Genomic DNA, 18,165 nt, shown 5'->3' on the forward strand with positions numbered 1-18,165 from the left:
TGGGCAGAGGACCTAAATAGACACCTCTCAAAACAGGACATACAAATGGCCAAGAGACATATGAAGAAATGTTCAACGTCACTAATCATCAGAGGGATACAAATTGAGACAACTATGAGGTATCACCTCCCACCTGCCAGAATGGCTGCCATCAAGAAATCATCAAACAAGTGCTGGTGAGGGTGTGGAGAAAAGGGGACTCTAGTACACTGCTGGTGGGAATGCAGACTGGTGCAGCCACTGTGGAAAACAGTATGGTGTCTCTTTAAAAAATTAAAAATTGAATTGCCATGTGACCCAGTGATCCCACTTCTATGAATATATCCTAAGAAGCCTGAAACACCAATCAGAAAGAATATATGTACCCCTGTGTTCGTAGCAGCACTATTTACAGTCGCTAAGATCTGGAAACAGCCCATGTATACATCAATAGATGAGTGGATAAAAAAGCTGTGGTACATATACACAATGGACTACTATGCAGCTATAAGAAAAAGATCTCTTATCTTTTGAGATGACATGTGGACCTCAAGAGTTTTATACTAAGTGAAATAAGCCAATCAGAGAAAGACAAATACCACATGATCTCACTTATTTGTGGAATATAATGAACAAGGTGGGCTGGTGAATGAAATAGACCCAGAGACATAGAAAGGAGTATGGTTCAGACTGACAAACTTCATTGTAGGGGGTCAGGGGGGTAGATGAAATGAACCAAAGAACTTATCTGCATGTATGCATATCCAATGGACATGGACAACAATCCTGGGGGGTGGGGGGGAGAGGGTGGGATGAGGAGGAGGGTGTCTAGGGGGGGAAAAGGAGAAACATCTCTAACAAAAATAAATTAATAAAAATTGGAAAAAATAAAAAATAAATAAAATAAAAACCAAAAAGAACCCAAACAATGTATAGGAACAAATTTTAAATGATATTGGAAATGTGGCAAAGGAAACAAAACTGAATATAAAAAGGAATCTAATTATGTAAAACAATATGCATGAAAGTAGAGAGATTTAAGAAAACAGTAACAGTAATTATCTTGGTGGTGGAATTATAGGTGATTATTTTCATGTTATCTTTCCTTTTTCCCCCCAATATATTTTTTTCATAATAAGCATATTAAAGCAATTTGGGCTGGAGAGCTCAATGTGGTCTCTCCCTTGGCTTCAGACCAAAATAATTTCATAATGCCCGTGTGAGGTGCTGACCCCGAAAAGGTCGGCAGTGAGCACGTGCGGCATTCACGGCCCTAAATGTAAATGAGGTGACTGCTTCTACGCCAGCCCTTGGCCTCAGCCGCTGCCTCGGCTTGCCCGCCGTGTCCAGGGTCCCGCTGGGGCTCATGGGCGCTGCAGGTGGAGGGCGCCGGCACACTCGGGTGGCAGATCAGTGTGCAGAAGAGGATAAACACCCACGTGTGAAAACAGATGGAAAGGTGCCCAGAGTGACAGCAAATGGATACATGGAGCCTGAAGAGAGGGGTATCCCATCCAGGCCAGCCCTCCTGCTCCTCTGCCCTGTGCTCCATGCCCACTTCCCTCTGCCACCGAGATCCAACAGAGGCCCTGGGAGGCCGGTTCCCCTCCGCCACCCAGCCCCGGGCGGTGAGAGTCCTCCAGATGTCGGAGACAAGGGTGACTAGCAACAAGCACCCGGGTTCTTTACCAGGCACCCGCAGCTGGCCTGGGGCGAGCTGGGCTGACCAGGCTCCGAGGAGAGGGGCAACGGCCACAGGAAGGAAACTAGAGAGGACCTGAGCTTTCTCTGCCAGGGCGCTCCACCGGAGGGCTGCGGCGCTGCCCGGGTGTTCTCTGGCCAAGTCCATTCCCCAAGATTTCTGATGATCTCAGCCAAAATCTGCTGCTTCCCAAGAGAATGTCGACAGTAAGAACGTATGGCATGACTTTCCCAGGTGGCAGGGAACGCAGAGAAAACGCCACGCAGACCCCCAGCACGCCGTGAGAGCACAAGGGTCTCACATCACCCCGAGGGTCGCACATCACCCCTCCACCTCATGCGCATCTTTGCACCAAACCTTGTGTTGCTAAGTCCCGCTTCTGGTACTTTGTGTCTCAACTGAAGATGAAGAAATCTTCAGGAAATTGTCTACTGTGTTCAGGGGGGGCAGGTGTTCAACCCCCCCTCCCTTGGGGTGAAGAACTTTGGCACTTGGCTGCGCTATGACTCCCGCAGTGGCACCCACAACATGTACCGGGAGTATCGGACCTGACCACCGCGGGCGCCGTCACCAGTGCTACCGAGACGAGAGCCCCACCCCCACCCCCACCCCGCGCCTGTGCCCGTTCAATCCAGATCTTGAAGGTGGAGGTGATGGCAGCCAGCAAGTGCTGTCCACCTGCGGTCAAGCAGGTCTATGACTCAGAGATCAAGTCCCACTGCCCCACCAGGTTCTTCGTGGCCAGCACATCACGCTTCACCATCAAGAGGCTTAACACCTTCTTTAGATGCAGGGCCTTCAAGAGGCTTAACACCTTCTTTAGATGCAGGGCCTCCCTGTCCCTGGTCTGCCCAAATAAACTCCTTGGGAAACCAGGGGGGAAAGAGAGAGAGAAAGAAGGGAAGATGTGTCGCGGGCATGGATGCACAATGGTCTGTATTTCAGGCACCAGAAGTTCCTGGGCAGGTCCCCACCTCCACCTGCGACTGCATTAGGACCAAAGTAAATATAACAAGATAGTAAATGGAAATTTTCACCTGAGGCATCACGATACAATAGACATGACATTCCAATTCGAGGTCAGAGAAGATGCAAAATTTCAAGGTAAGATCCAAAAATTTGTTACAGAACTCTAACTTCTTACCTATACCCACAGTGAGAGTATAAAATGGTCTGGCTTTTAGAGATTAAGGTATAGAGGTTTGAAAAGAAGATTTATTTGGGAAAAAAAATTACTGATGTACTATGAACTTCACCCCTTCCAAGAATGGGGTGAGAAGTCCCTGCCCCTCATCTCAAATCTAATGAAAGGGTTTCAGAGAGCTGGGTATGTGTCCCTGTGATGAGCGGGAGGGGGGCGTGGAGGGTGGAACACAATGGATTTATTGTTAGATTAGCCTGGAAATTTAATAGTCAGGGAGAGAGAGGCTGGCTAGAAGGAGATATTTCTGCAGCTCTGGGACTGACCTACAAATTTTCAGAGTGTGTCTGGGCAGGGACACCTAAGTGTTTCCCTTGGACCAGATGTGAGCCAATCGTGCAAGAGAAAGTAGGTGTGGTCACATTGGGCCTGGTCTGAAATGATCTCCAGCTCCTGTAAACTGTGAGAAGAGTGTTGTCATGATCTGGAGGAGAATGACCATCCTGGACAATAGAGCTGGCCGGGGGATGAGGGTGTCCTATGATGGAGAGCCTCCTAAGGACACAGCCATACTGATAGAGAATGTCCACCTTCCCTGCTGCCAGCCAGTAAGGGCCTCCCTGCCCCTCTCCTCCCTTCTCCTCTGCTTGCTCCAACTCAAAAGGGATCTTATCTCTGACTGGGGAGCTAGAGGAGGGGGAACTGAGAAAGAAAGAAGTAACGCCTTCTGGCCTGCAGTAGGCCCGAGTTGTGGAGCTTGGGTATTGCATGGCCCGGGCGTTCTGATCTCTGGGTTGAGACCGTGTCCGGTGACTTAGATGACTGCAGGATTTACTATCGAAGAGGGAACAGAAAAGTCATGGAACTGCATGAGTTTTCATCCAAGGGGAAGGGAAGATCTTTCCTCCATGAATACATTTAAAAGGACAATGGATGTGAAAATAACATTGCTTTATGCTTCTATCTCAAGGGCCTTGATTGTTCAAAGTCTACATCACTCCTTCTGCCGTGGGATCCACTGCTCCGAAACCAGAGTTCTCCTCCCCACCCACTGCCGAACACAGTCTCCGTCCTTTATGTACAGCCATCAGCTGGCTGAAGAGAGTATTCAAAGGACAGAAGAGGAGATCCCAGAGAAAGGAAGGAGCGTCAGGAACGCAGGAAACCCTACAAGGAAGGTGTAAGGCAGCGGTTCTCAACCTTCCTTCCTTCCTAATGCCGTGACCCTTTAATACAGTTCCTCATGTTGTGTGACCCCCAACCATAAAATTATTTTAGTAGCTACTTCCTAACTGTAATTTCGCTACTGTTACGTCTCAGGCGACCCCTGTGAAAGGGTCGTTCGACCCCCAAAGGAGTCGTGACCCACAGGTTGCAAACCGCTGCCAGCCGAGCCTTCGTTACCTTTCTCAAGACCGGATACTCTGTGGTACCAAAACAGGAAGTCCAGAAACTTCTACCAGCTCTACCAGCAGCATCCAAGGAAAATAACCACGGAGAGAACTGTGATTTGGGGCAGGGAGAGAAGGAAAGAATGATACTAGTGTTTTGGTAAGCACTTTACGTGTGCTGGTAACTTTTACACACATCATCTCATGTCATGTTTGCCACTGTCCCACAAGGTAATGCCATTATCTCCATTTAGCAGAGGAGACACTGGGACTCATAGAGGCTGAACGACTTGCTCTTGGACAGTACCTGTTGGTAGAGCCCATCCCCCTTCCACCGCACCCAGCTGCCTTTCTGTTGTTGAAGAGTTAGGTGGTGACTACCGGGCAATGCAGGTCTGTGGAAGGCTTGGCGGATGGCTCCGTGAGGGGTGCCGGAAAGCCAGGTCAGGAAGATGGTGTGTGAGGTAGGCCAAGCTCCAGAATTCAGTCCCCTTCTCAGGGACTCCTTCCCACAGCCCTTTGCTGAGAGAAGCAGATCCTGGGCCCCCTGACCCTCATCTCCAACCACTGTGCTGATTTTCCCAAGGGCTCCCAGCCTGTATACGGGCCAGAGGCCTATAAATAGGTCTGTATTAGTCGGGGTTCTCCAGAGAGACAGAACCAATAAGAGATGGATAGACAGATGATGTAAAAAATTAACTCACACAATTATAAAGGCTGAGAAGTCCCGGATATGCAGTTGGAAAAGTAAAGACCTAAGAGAACCAGGGAGGTAGTTACAGTCTGAGTCCAAAGGCCCGAGACCCAGGAGAGCTAATGGTGTAAGTGCCAGGCTAAGGGCAACAACAGACTGATGTCCCAGCCAAGTAGTCAGGCAGACAGAGTTCCTTACTTCCTTAGCCTTTTTGTTCTAGTCAAACCTTCAACTGATTAGATGAGACCCCCCCACGTTGGGGAGGGCAATCGGCTCTAGTCAGTCTCCCCATTCGAATGTTAATCTCATCCAAACACACCCTCATAGACACACGCAGAATGTTTGACAAAATGTCTGCTCACCCCACGGCTCAGTCAAGTTGACATGTGAAAGTAACCATCCTCTATCTGGAACAAAGTCTCTACCCAAATGGGACAGTGGGAATTAACCAGACCAATGAGAGCCTCTCTAATCCAGGGCAACAGCAGAAAACAGTGGGGAGAGAAGCCACTGTGCAGACGCACGAGTGAGCAGAAACCAGAGAGGAGAAGCTACGCGATGAAGAAAAGAAGTTGCGACAGAGGGTGAGCTGGTCAATGGGCAGGGGCAGGAGCAGCAGACGCGGAAACAGGCGGGATCTCCAAAATGGCAAAAGAGCGAGAAATCTTGCCACTGAGGAGGCAATAAGCTATCCGGTCCCGAGGGGCAGCCTTCCAGTTCCTGAACTATATTCCAAGATGACCTAGCTGTTCTCGCCTTCCCATGTGATACCCGTCTTCCTTTAAAATAAGCATCAGGAAACTTGGGCCCATGGGTCAGATCTAGCCTGCCACCTGTTGTAAATAAAGTTTAATGGCACAGCCGCACCCCGTGATGACGGTCTTGCTCCTGGCTGCTTGTGCACCACAACGGCAACGTCAAAGAGCTGTGACAGAGACCGGATAACCCATAAAGCCTGAAACATTTGCTATCTGGCTCTTTACAGAAAAAGTTTGCCTTTGAATGTATAATTTATAATTGACCTCTGTCTGTATGCCACTGTTCTCGATGCTTTACTTACAAAGTCTCACTTAGCTGTCACCGGCCCCTGTGACATTAATAGTCCTCTCATTACCCGAATGTCACAGAGGAGGAGACAAAGGCTCAGAAAGGGTAAGGGAGTTGGCTCCAGGGGACAGCGGTCAAGGAGAACTCGAACCCGGCTGCCCGGTTCTGGAGCCCGTTCTGTACATTCCCGAAGCCACGCTGCCATCCTGCGCCGTTTCGTCTGTGTCTTCGCCAGCGGTGCTTTGTCAGCACACAAGCATTCGTCTGCCAGAAACATTTGTTTGAAAGATAGTTCTAAAAGAATTTTTTAAAACATTTTTACCCAGAGTCCAAGAACCATTTGCAGTGGTGTGGCGTGTATGCTGGTGGGTTGACCAGCAGCCTGGGATTGCAGCAGGCGGCTCACTGACACTGTGGTCCCCATGATCTGGGCACAGCTGCACAGAGGACAGTGGGCCATCACGGGACCTCTCAGAGGCTGTGAGCCTTGGAGGGAATATCATTGCTAGTAAACAATCTCTACTGTCCAGAGATGAGCCGAGGGGCAACTCCGCACAATCCAGAGTCTAACAGGCATTCAGAGGGAGGCAGATGATGCACCACCACCATCAAAACAGAGCTAGCGACCCAGACCACATCAAAGCAGGAAAAACTTAGGAAATCCATGCGTTGTTTCTGGTTTCAGCCTCCCCTCACACGGTTTAACGGGCTAGGACTTAATACTTGCTTTAATAAGGGCAAGCAGGGTGCCCCTGAAATGCTTGACAGCTGTGTGGCACAGGTCCTCATCAGCCAGAAGTGCTGGGCAGAGACCTGTGTGGGTGTTAACCCTTTGCTGACTGGGATGTGCAGAGGTGGGAGAGGGACCGAGCAAGGAGGCTGGGTTGGGACCCTAAGGAGAGATGGGACGCCAGCCGTTTACTGACTGGATGGACGCGTTTCCTGTTTGGACGCACAACATGGCCAGCCCTGCGCAGCTCGGAATAAAAAGTCATAGACTTTTACCCTAAAGATCATCTGGGTTCGTGTTTGCCCAACATTCCCGATCATCTGAATCACTTGATGAGCTGATTCACTTTTTTTTCTTTATTGATTTTGAGAAAGAGAGGATGGAAGAGGGAGAGAGAGATAGAAACATCGATGAGCGAGAACATCGATTGGCCGCCTTCTGCATACCCCCCGCTGGGGATCGGGCCCACAACCTGGGCATGTGTCCTGACCAGGAATCAAACAGGCTCAACCACTGAGCCCCACCGGCCAGGCCTGAGGTGCTGGTTTAAAATGCAGCCTCCTAGGCCTTGTGGCTAGAGGTGCCAGAAGCCTGTATCTTTGCCCCCATCCTGGCGCCTTGTGATCTGATATGTTCAGAAGACAAGACTCCAATTCAGTGTTTCTCAAACGCCTCCCGTGACAGGGAACAAATTCCTGGGCCCATCCCACCTCTCCCGAGTCAGAACTTCCAGGAGAGGGGCCGGGACGCTGCGTCGCTCGGGAGTGTCGGGGCCCTGGGTGCGCCCCTCGTTCTGTAATAACAGACCGGGCTAGTGGTGGGAGTGGGACCGGCACCAAGATCTCCTAACTCCCCCGGGACAGTGTGTGTCCTCCCACAAGCTTTTCTATCTATCTCGATTAATCCTCATAACAGGGCAGGTGAAGTGACCTGTCCAGGATCCAGCAACTCAAACGAGGTGGATCTAAGCTCTAAAGCAGGGGCCTCCTGCCCCCCGGGCCGGCCTCCCTTCCTCTCCCCCACACCACCGCTGCCGCAGGTCGGCGGTGATTCAAAGACGCCTACAAGAAGCAAATCCATTTCCCCTCCGTTGTCGACGGTAAAGGAAACAGAAGCCTAGGTCAAACTGTACCCTTGGGCAAACTCCTGCACAGTTCTTTCGTTAGCTGATTGCTTCCCCAGTCTTCTAGAACGATCTTAACCAGTTCTATTTATAGTTGACCCAGAGAGCACCAATTCTCCTTCTTCGGGCTCCTGAGGCCCCTATCCTTCGGCTGTCACGGCTCTGGGACTCGGAGTGTGGGCAGAGTGGGGATTAAAAAACTTTTTGCTGGTTATCCAAAGGCCTTAATAACATCACACCACCTTTCACCGGCTGCGCGAAGAAGAAACCACTTCCTCTGTCTTCTAAACTACTTCCATGTTTCGGTTAATTGCCCAAACCTTAGCTCTGTCCAGTTAACTGCCTCTTCAGCTGACATCTTCCTCCTCTGGCCTGTCGTGGGAATATGAAGGAAAGTTAGACGAGGGACCCCTCCAGTGTGGGTACCACCACATGGTGGCTTCTGAATTCCGCCCCCTTGGGCTCAGCCTCTGCCCACGCGTTTTCCCTTCCACCCTGAAGGCTTCAGTCCTTCCAGCGTGTCCAGCCTGTTTCTGTGCTCAGCAGTCATGCTTGAAAGCCACCCCGAAACAGTGACTGGGATGCCCTTCGCCATGACTTCATAGTTTTGCTAAGCAGGGTGTCTGCCATAAATGATTCATGGGGGACCTAAGAGCATTTTATTTCCTAGTAACCGTCCCTCTCTGCCAGCCCATTATCGCTTAACTAAGATATGGAAGAGTGGGGAACCCTTATGAAAGATCACCCCCTGTGCGCCCAAAATGACCACGCTGACCTTAGCTATGTGAATCCCTGGCCCAGTGATGCTGAATATGTCACACACACACCCTCAGGTTGCTGGGACTGTCGTTCAGGGTATTTTTCTACCTGCATTAGGCAACCTTTATATGCAGTTCAGTCGCGAGTGTGAGTGTGCAGACACAATCCCATCTGGGTCCTAGCACTGAACGACAGCGAGAACGGTCCAAAGGTCTTCTCACCCATCCCCCGCGTTTCCAAAGGCACTGGCTGCATTGTTCAAGGCGGGCTCGTAGGCAACCTCTTGTTTGGAAGAAAAAAGAGAGTGTTAACCCCAGAAAGAAGATGTGAAACCTTTTTCTGTCATCGGTGTTGGTGTTTAGCAGGTCTCCTGAAGGTCCTCACCCTGGTGATGAATGTCCCCCCTGTCTTTAATGCAGACGGAGAGCAGCCCCCCACGGGGAACGGTGAGACGGTGCCTGCGTGTACACTTCCGTTTTCTGCCAAGGCCTCTGTGCAGGTGACTGATGGCCTCTGCCTTCCTTAAAGGTTACCCCGAGAGGTAGCAGGGTGCTGGGAGAGGCTGGGAAGTGATCGATTACACCTGCCTTCACTCTGCTCCATCACCCCTGCCACCACACAACACAACCCCCCAGTCTCGACTCCACCCTTCTGTGCTGCTGAGGCTGCTGAGGGTGATGAACAGCCACCAGTGAATCAAAAATGATCCAACTTAATGGTCTGTCCTTGGTTCTGACAGGACTTGAACTCTCTAAAACATTCGTTTGAGGAGCCCTCGAAGGGACCGGGGTTACACAGCCTGGATGAGAAGACCCTCGGGGGAAGAGAATACTGGGTTCAAGGGCCGGATTTGCTTGGAATGCTCCTGTGTGTGTTTTCCATTGCTGCTATAACAAGCACAGAGCCCTAAAAAACATAACTGTATTATCTTTTGGTTCTGAGCACCAGAGGTCCTAAGATCAAGGTGTCAGCAGGCTGCGTTCCTTTCTGGGGGCTCCCGGGGGAAATCTGCTCTCTCACCCCTTCTAGTTTCTAGAGGCCGCCTGCATTCCTTAGCCCTTGGCCCCATCTTCCACCCCAAAGCCAGCAACAGCTGGGCAAGTCTTCCCCACACCCCACCACTCTGAAGCTGACTCTCCTGCCTCCTTTTTCTGTCTCATAAGGACCCTTGTGATTATGTTGGACCCATCTGTATAATCCAGACTAAGCTCCCATTTTAAAGCCATCTGATTCCCGACCTTAATCCCACCTGCAACCCTACTTTTCCCTTGTATGTAACAGTAATGTCTTCTGAGGATTAGGATATAGACATCTTTGAGGTGGCATGATTCTGCCTACTGCAGCCCCTAACAGGCAGAGTTGGGCTGACAGATAGACGTTTCTGAGAGTCCTACTCCAGGCCACCCAAAGTTCAGGCGGCAAAGAACAATTTAACAGTCAGAGCTGCCTAGAGGTAGATACTGAAGATACTGAACCCCCAGTTCCTACAGGACTTCAAGCACAGCCCAAAGGGCCATTTCATCATAAGCAAGTGGTTACTCTATGTCAGCGCTCTGCTAAGCACGTGTCACACTTTCTGTCCCTGGTCTTCACCGGAGCCCACTGCGCAGAAGTCGGTATTTTGGAGGAGAACCCTGACACACAGGAAGACGCAAATGAGACCCCAGCTCTGCTGACCGTAGCGGGTTACCTACCCTCGCCCGTCCTCAGGTTCTCCGTCTGTAAAATGAGTAGAATAACAGAATCCACCTCAAGGGAGGGTTTTGAGGACTAAATGTGACAATAATAGCATCTAATTCATTGGTCTGTTAAATCTTCTACACAATACGCTTAGCCCACTGCCTGTCTCGTGAACGCTCAGGAGCTCTCGCCGTATCAGCACCTGACTTAGCAGGATGCGGTGGACTCCTTGGGTGTCTGCCCAGGACCCCGAATCTTCTCCCCGAGTCAGGCTACGGGCCTCGGCAGCCATGCTTCTCCGGTGGCCCCAGTCCCCTGGCAGGGACAGACTGGACCACAGGTGCCCACCTCACCCAAGCCAAACCAGTAGATGTTCTCCCCCAGGAGTCTGGAATCAGACCCCGACAGGCGTTTGACTCACTCTCTGGGTCACTTTCCCTGGATTGGTGTGGTCAGATGCTCATTTCTTCACCACTGAGAGCACAAAGAAGCAGGGAAAACATCAGTCTGGAGAAAGAAAAGAGGATAAAAACAGTTGCCCAGAAAGGAGCTGAGAGAAGAGATGGAGGGACCAGACAGCTCCCTGCACCCTCCTTCCCTCCCCTTCTGAACCCACCCATTGCCACTCATGTGTTCTTGACACACCCCGTGTCCTCCTAATGTGTCCCTGTTTCAATTTAGTGGCCTTGAGTGGGTGTCTGTTATTTACACCAAAGAGCCTTAATGCACGGGGTTCACAAACATTTGCAGACTAGGGGGGCAGGAGGGGACCTTCACCCCTCTCTTTGTATTCCCATCGGGACACTGTAGGGCAGGGAGGTGAGGTGGCTCATCCCAGGCAACACTGAACCAGTGGCAGAGCCAGGACCAGTACCTAGAACCTCCTGGCTGCCCGGTTGGACTCTGCCCACTACCCCGGCTGGCTCCAAATCTGTTTCTTCAGCTCCAATTCCTAGGCTTTGGGAAGCTAACATGACTGGCAGGGGTGGAGGCGGGGGCTGGGAAAGGTCTCAGGGTCTTGGACAGAGTTCAAAGGAAATTTCACATGTGAGACCAAAGAAATCCTAATTTTGGTGCGGGATTTGGGACTCTTCCAGCAGCACCTGGGTCTGCCCGGATGATGCTGGGAAAGAGAGGAGCAGCATTCATTTGCATATATGCAAACAAGGCCTTCACGACTGTCCAGATGCCACCTCTGTTTGGAGCACCCAGCTCAGCAGCTGGGGCCAGCTTTCATCTGCCTGCTCAGCCCTGGGAGAAAGACAGACGGGCGAGCCAGAGCCACCCGCAAAGCTGACAAGGACACAGAACCATCCCAGCGCCCCTGAGCTGCAGCAAAAGGCTTAAACCTGCAGAGTCTAAATCTGGGGCCTCCCGTCCTCTCGCCCACACCCGGGGCAGGAGCAGGAGGCACGATCAGTGATCCAGGATCCTAGCAGTGGGACTGTGCCCGCAGGAGGGCCCCTCCCCTTTCTGGGGTCCCACATTTGCCCTGGCCTCACACACCACCCAGCCAATTCCTTCTCCTCTGATCCCAGGAAGGCTTCTCCTTCCCTCACTGATCCCAGGAAGAAAGAAGAGACCAGACGATTGGCCCGGGGGTCGGAGGCCTGACCTGAGACCCAGCTCAGCACTGGTTCCCTGTCACCTAACTCTCAGCCTTGGTTTCCCTTCTATAAATTCGAGGGATAAGGGTGGGGAGCTCAGAGCACATGTTTATAGCCAAGGAACTCCTCCCCCAGCAAAATTCCGGGTGGCCCGTCCATCAGGGTCACAGCTCTGGAGGGAGAGGGTCCTCTCAGCCGCTCCCACACCTGTTCAGCTGGTGGAGTCCCTGGTCCAGTGCGTCCCTTCCTGCTGCCAGAATCTGTGATTTCAAAGCCAGTAAGGGCCACCTGACGAAAGCAGGGAAGGGAGAGACGGTGAGGCTGAGGAAGGGCTAAGAAGAATCTTAACAGCAAGCCCCAAGACCAGCCCCCAAGCCCCGTGTGCGGCATGGTCAGCCCCCGAGGTATATGCGGGGAACTGCCCTTACAAAGGTCATGGTGGAGGCCCTCAGCCTCCCTCCACCTCTGCCCCAGCCCCAAGGCCTTGGGTGGACTTCCTCAGCCAAGAAGGGGGGCTCGCCCTCCTTATATGCCCCCAGGCTCACTCTCTACCATCTGCACTGTGTCCCCCCCCCCCCCTCAACTTGGGACTGCTTTCTATTCTTCCCTCCCCTCCCTCCTCTGACCACCCCCACCGCCCAGCCCAGCCCATTCCTGGGAAAGTACCTGAACAATACCTGGAGAAGCGGATCAGGTAACCTGGGGGGGGGGGGTGCATGGCCCCTAGAAACACAGATGGTTAATCCCCGGGCAATGCTGGGCTTTCCTTTCTTCCCACCCCCTCCCTCTGTCCTGTTTCCACGCCTGGGCCAGCTCCCAGCACCCCGGCCCTCCTGACAGACATCCTTTTCTCCTAGTTAGCCCCAATGGCAGTTAGCTAGTTGTGGGACCCAGTGAGTCACTGCCCCCTCTAGGGCTCAGTTTCCTCACCCGGACAATGAAGGAGCTACATTAACAAGAGGGGCTTAAGCTCTGGGGACGTCCAGACCCCTATAAGAATCTGAGGCACGCCAGGAAGACGGACATAGCGCTGTGTCTGTGTGTTGGAACTTTATCCATGGACTCAGGAAAGGCTCTCCAGGGTCTTAACCGCAGTCACGGTTTGAGTCTAGAACCCGCGGTCCAGATGGCCCACATCACACTGGCTGCGGCTGCTCAACCCTCCCGGCCTGCCAGCTGCTCCCCCCGCTGGCCAGGGCTCGGCCCCTGCACAACTGCCCTCACTTGTCTCTAGCTCATCACCACCCCCACCCCACCCCACCCCCCCACCCCGCCTGCTCAGCGCACAAAAGAGCTGAGGGAGGGGAGGGGAGGGGAGGAGAGGAGGGGGCGCGTCCCCCCACAGACAGGTAGAGAGTAGCCTCCGGTCCCTCCTTCTGAACCCCAAACCCTGGCTGAGAGACTGGTCTGCGCATGCCCCCAGCACAACCATGGCATCAGGACTGGTCCGGCAAGTCTGGCCTGTGCCCATCAGCAGGCTCTGAGTCATGTGGCCCTCTCCTCAGACCCACCTCTCAGCACATTCACACCCTTACTCAGGACCCTAGCAGCTCCCAACTCTGGTCCCTCGCGAAGGCTTTCCCAAGTGAGACCCCAGCCCCAGGTTCCTGCCTCATCTCCCAGGGCTCCTGTCCACACTGGCGAGCCTGGACCACTAGCCCCATTTTCTTGTCTCTACACACACACTTGGGAAAATCTCTCTCTCCCACCACCTCCTCCCGTGATCTAAAGTCTAGGTTAGTTTAAAGGCCACCTCCTCATCGAAGCCTTCCCAGCTTTCTCTCCAGCTGGAAGCCCCCCCCCATCCCCAGCTCTCGTGGCATGTTATCTGACGCTCTTGCAGCCTTTGCCGCGTTGCGTTCATTTCCATGGGTCAGCTTGACAGTCTGAGATCGTACGGCTATTTAGTGGGTGGCAGGTACAGAGCCAAGATCTTTACCTAAGTTGTCTCATTTAATCTTCCAACAAAAGTAAGACATAGGTAGATGTAATTATCTCCATTAGGAGACAAACAAGAGGTAAAGGCACGTCTCTCTGACTCTCTTTCCTTGGCCCTCGTGGGCCACCTTAGTTTCTTAAGGAAACTTACGTCTTGAGGGCAGGATCTTACACCTTCTCTCTTAGAATCAAGTTCTTGTCTCATCAGTCCTACTGTCCTTACGTCGGGGGAGGGGGGAAGTAGGAGAAGGAAGAGAAAGGGAGACCACATGTGCCAGGCACTGTACATGTGGGACTGTCTTTAATCTTCACAGCAACTTGAACAAGCGGGTATCATCATCCCCATTTTACAGATAAGGCGACTGAGGCTGTCAGTCATGTAAGTGCTCAGTGGCAGTCACCGTGCGGGGCAGCGCGGCCTGCACTCCAAGCCCTCTCAGCCCGCAAAGCCCCCTCCGCACAGTCTCAGCGGCCCAGGCGGGAGGAGCTTTCCGGGGCCTCCTCCAGCAAATGGGTCCCCAAGTGTTTGAGTCCAATGACTTTTGTGTGGAAATGTATTTTCTTACTGACTTTCATTGTGTAATTGGATCTGCATTCCCAGGAGTAATAATTTTGGCCTCAAGACATAATTAAAAGGATACAGGAGTGCAGTGTATATTTTAAAATGGCATAACTAGAGGAAAGCTAATGATTTCATGACATAAGAAAAGCACAACTGAAAGGTCACCCTGGAAGCTGCCTTCCATCCCCCTCCAAAGTTGGATCTAGTTGGAGGAAGACGGACCTTGATTCTTACCTAGTCTTTGAAAAGCCAAGTGCGATGATCAGCCAGGTTCCAGCCCTGAGCTCCCAGGGGTCTTTATCAACAGCCGGAGCCTGTGGTTGTCTGTCTGTTCAGGGACTAATCTAATCACGCTTTTTTTTTTTTTTTTTCAGGGTCCTTTTGCGCTTTAAAAGAGAAAGCTGGTCTTTTTGCCCCAGAGAAGCATGGAGTTCGTTTTCATAATTTATTATTTCTTTAAGTACAAAGTGGATTTCCTTTCAGAGGAACACAGGGCGTCTCACTTAATAGAGATCCTCTTAATAATGCAGTGGGACTTGAAGGATTCAGGTTTTAAGTGGGTTGTGTAACCCAGTAGAGAGAGATGAGTAAGGTCCAGCCACCTTGTCTTCCCACCCAATGGAGCCACCTTCCCCCCACGGAGGCCGGGGCTCATGGCTGGACATCTGCTGCTGCTTCCGCCAGGGCCTTGCCCCAGAGGGACAAAGACAGTGTCTGTACTCTGGCCCACCCCACTTTATTCCCTCTGATTTGTTCACTGATACATTCATTCGCCTGCTCAGGCCCTCACTCATGTATCCATGTATCCATCCATCCGGTCACTGAACCTGTACCAAGGCCATTAAGATTCAACAGTGGCCAAGACCCAGTCCGCGCCCTCGGAGAGGTCAGTCTGATGGGCAGGCCAGCGAGAACGCTGGCACAGGGGGCAGGAAGCCCAGGCCTGTAAGAGAGGAATACACCAAAGCTGGTGGGGGGCTCTGGGGAAAGAGGGGTGCTCCCTGGGCAAGTCAGAAAAGGCCCCCCAGGAGAGTGAGCTGAGTTGAACCCTGAAATGTCTGTAGGTGGAGAGGATGTGGGTGCAAGCAGGTGGGAGCATGAAGGACTGTGGCATTCTAGCTGGGACACAGTTCAGCCCCTTGACTACAGACAGAGTGGAGGGTTGGAGAAGCTGCGAGTAGTCGTGGAAAATAAAGATCATAAGAAACCACCTCAAAAAGCCTTCGGACTAAGGTTACAGAGCTGAGGCGCTGTTGGAGGATGCATAGAGGGTGGGGAGAAGGGTAAGGGTTACAAGGATCTAATCCACACATCAAACGAATGCCGGGCGAGTTGCTGGCAACCAACCTCAGGCTCATCTCTCTCAAGCTAAGGTTGAGTCTCTGACACCAGCTCTCAGCTTCGGAGACCCTCAGTGAAGTCAGGATGGCGGCTAGGACCCCGAGGAAGAGTTTACCCTAGATCGGGGATGTGACCCAGGTCCCAGTGTCGCCAGCCCGTGTCCCTACATTGCTTTCTCCAGCTGGAAGCCCACCCCACAGCCGAATCGCTGCTCTCAAGGTCTACACGCCCCTCAGGGCTCTGTCCAAGGCACCTTGTCTCCTGAGCGTGCTCCCCTGCGTGCATCACTGGGACCACACACCGTCCTTCCATTGTGAGCTCGGGTCACTCGGATGCCTGCTGGTGCCCTCAGCGGGCCCACTGTTTCCCTAGGGAGGGTCTAATGCTGATACAGCCCCGAGCTCCGTGTGTCTTCCAGGTCTGCAGCCCATAGTAAAGGATCCAGTTGTGTTCATCAGAAATGGCTTCCATGACCCCCCTGAGCATCTCTGCGGACACAGAGGATCCGGAGGTGCGAGGGGAGTGGGAGGAACCCTCCTCGCCCCCCACCCATCCCGGAGGCCTCTGGGGTGGGGGGGGAGCCTGTGTCGTCCCTCGAGGGACTGGCATTGTGTTCCTCAAGGTTTCCAGGGGGTTGAAGAGCGGTTCATATTTCTCTGTTTGGCAAATAGTCTGCCCCTCCCAGGATGCAGGCATCCCAGCAAATGAAGCCAAGGGGCTCGGGTTTCTTTCTGAGGAGGGGCCAAGGCAGCAGATGCCAGTCGAGCCTGGGAAATCCAGCCTGGGGGGGGGCCGACCTTGGGTTTTCTCTTCGGAGGTGGAAGTAAAGGAAGGAACCGTCCTGGACAAAAAGCCCCGGTGCTGGGAGGGCCGGCTCGGGTGCCCCCAGGGGGAGCCCTTCCTTTCAAAGCGGCGCTGGGCCGTGGACCAGGAGCCACCATTGCCCTCCCTCGTGTGGGCACGTTCTCTGGGTGTGGGTGGGAGGGGAGAGAGCAGGTGCCAGGGCTCGCCGTGCTGGGGAGGGCAGGAGGGCGTGGGTCCCAGCAGAGAACGGGCCGGCGGTACCAGCAGACAGGAGCGGGAGGAGCCCCGGGTCTGAGCGGAGGCTGGGAGGTGACAGGTGGGCCCCTGCAGGAGCCGCGCTGACACCTGAATCCCGCTGGCCTCCCCTGGAGAACACTTTAATGAGGCTCACAGCTGTAATATTACAGAACCAGCATTAACAATGCTAATTACCTAAAGTTTAGCCGGAACATTCTTAACCCCCCAGCCTGGGGAACACACTGTTGTTCTGGCCCCGATAAAGTGCCGAAGGCCTGAGGCTTATGCTGAAGGAGGTAACCACAGAACACCTGGGTGGGGGGGAGGGAGGAGAGGGGGGTGGGCTCTGCAGGCTGCAGGGACCCCAAGGGAGGAGGAAGTGAAACCTCCTGGTCAGGACAAGGATGCTCCTCCACTCTGCTTAAGAGGGACCCAGGGGAGAAGCTGGGTGGAGGTCAGGCCCCTTTTGAAGAAGCTGGGAGCAGACTCCGAGTCCATTCGTACCTGGAGGAGGGTCAGGGGCCCCGGTGGCCTTGCATCATCACACTGCCTTCTGCAGCCTCAGGGGACACTCTATGAGCCCCTCCCACCACGTGCCCCCCCCCCCAGATGGTTTAAAATCGTTGTGTATTTTGTTTTTGAAGCTGCAGAACCAGCACTATATGAAAGATAAAGTCAGAGCCATGCTGATCAATGGTTTGAGGTAAGGTTGGAGCACAGGACCCTTCCTTCCACCCTTGCCCCCCAAGGCCTCCGGGCGTCCCCAAAGTCCTTCCCATCAGCCTAGGCTCAGCAGAATCTGCTTGGACAACCAGTGTGGCTGTACAACCTAAGGGGCTGGCTGCCTGTGTCTGGCATTAAACCATCCATTCCAAGGGGCTGGGTGCAGAGGGGCTTGTCAGATGTCCCCACGGCCTCGGACAGGTGAGCTTAGGTGGGGGCAGGGAGGATAAGGGCAGCCTTGGGCCCTGGCATGCAACCCACCTGGTCTGCCAGGCTCCTTACCCAGACCTGCCTGAGTCCAGGGCAGGCTTTATGGAAAACCATGCCTGCGTCTGCAAATGTCCCGATGAGGCACCTGGGTAATTCAAGACACCCACCTTCTCACTCCTCGCCCAGTGTCCTTTCTGCTCCCCAAGAAGGGAAGCCCACACTATAGCTCTGCCACGCCACTCCCTAGACTCTCCAACACGGGTGTTACCCCACTGGCCCGTCTTCTTAGTACCCCTCCCCCATGCACACACTTCTTCCTCTCCCTGAGGAAGAAACAAAGGAAATCTATTCTGCTCTGGGTTTACTTGAAGGTAATTTGTGCCCCTCCCTGTCCCTGCACCTCCCCGAGAGCAGGTCAGTTTCTGGTCAGTGTTGGATAACTTTCCCAGGCCCGGCCTCCCCTGTGCATCTCCTGCTCCCCCAGGCCCTTTCAGCCA

The 18,165-nt window shown here is 53.1% G+C and overlaps 1 pseudogene; it reads left to right on the forward strand.

Annotated features, from left to right (window-relative positions):
* Positions 1-1,878: 1,878 nt before the first annotated feature.
* Positions 1,879-9,111, forward strand: LOC118623528 (annotated as a pseudogene).
* The last annotated feature ends 9,054 nt before the right edge of the window (positions 9,112-18,165 follow it).

This window comes from Molossus molossus, unplaced genomic scaffold (assembly GCF_014108415.1).
Source record: "Molossus molossus isolate mMolMol1 unplaced genomic scaffold, mMolMol1.p scaffold_m16_p_1, whole genome shotgun sequence".
Classification (NCBI taxonomy): Eukaryota; Metazoa; Chordata; class Mammalia; order Chiroptera; family Molossidae; genus Molossus; species Molossus molossus.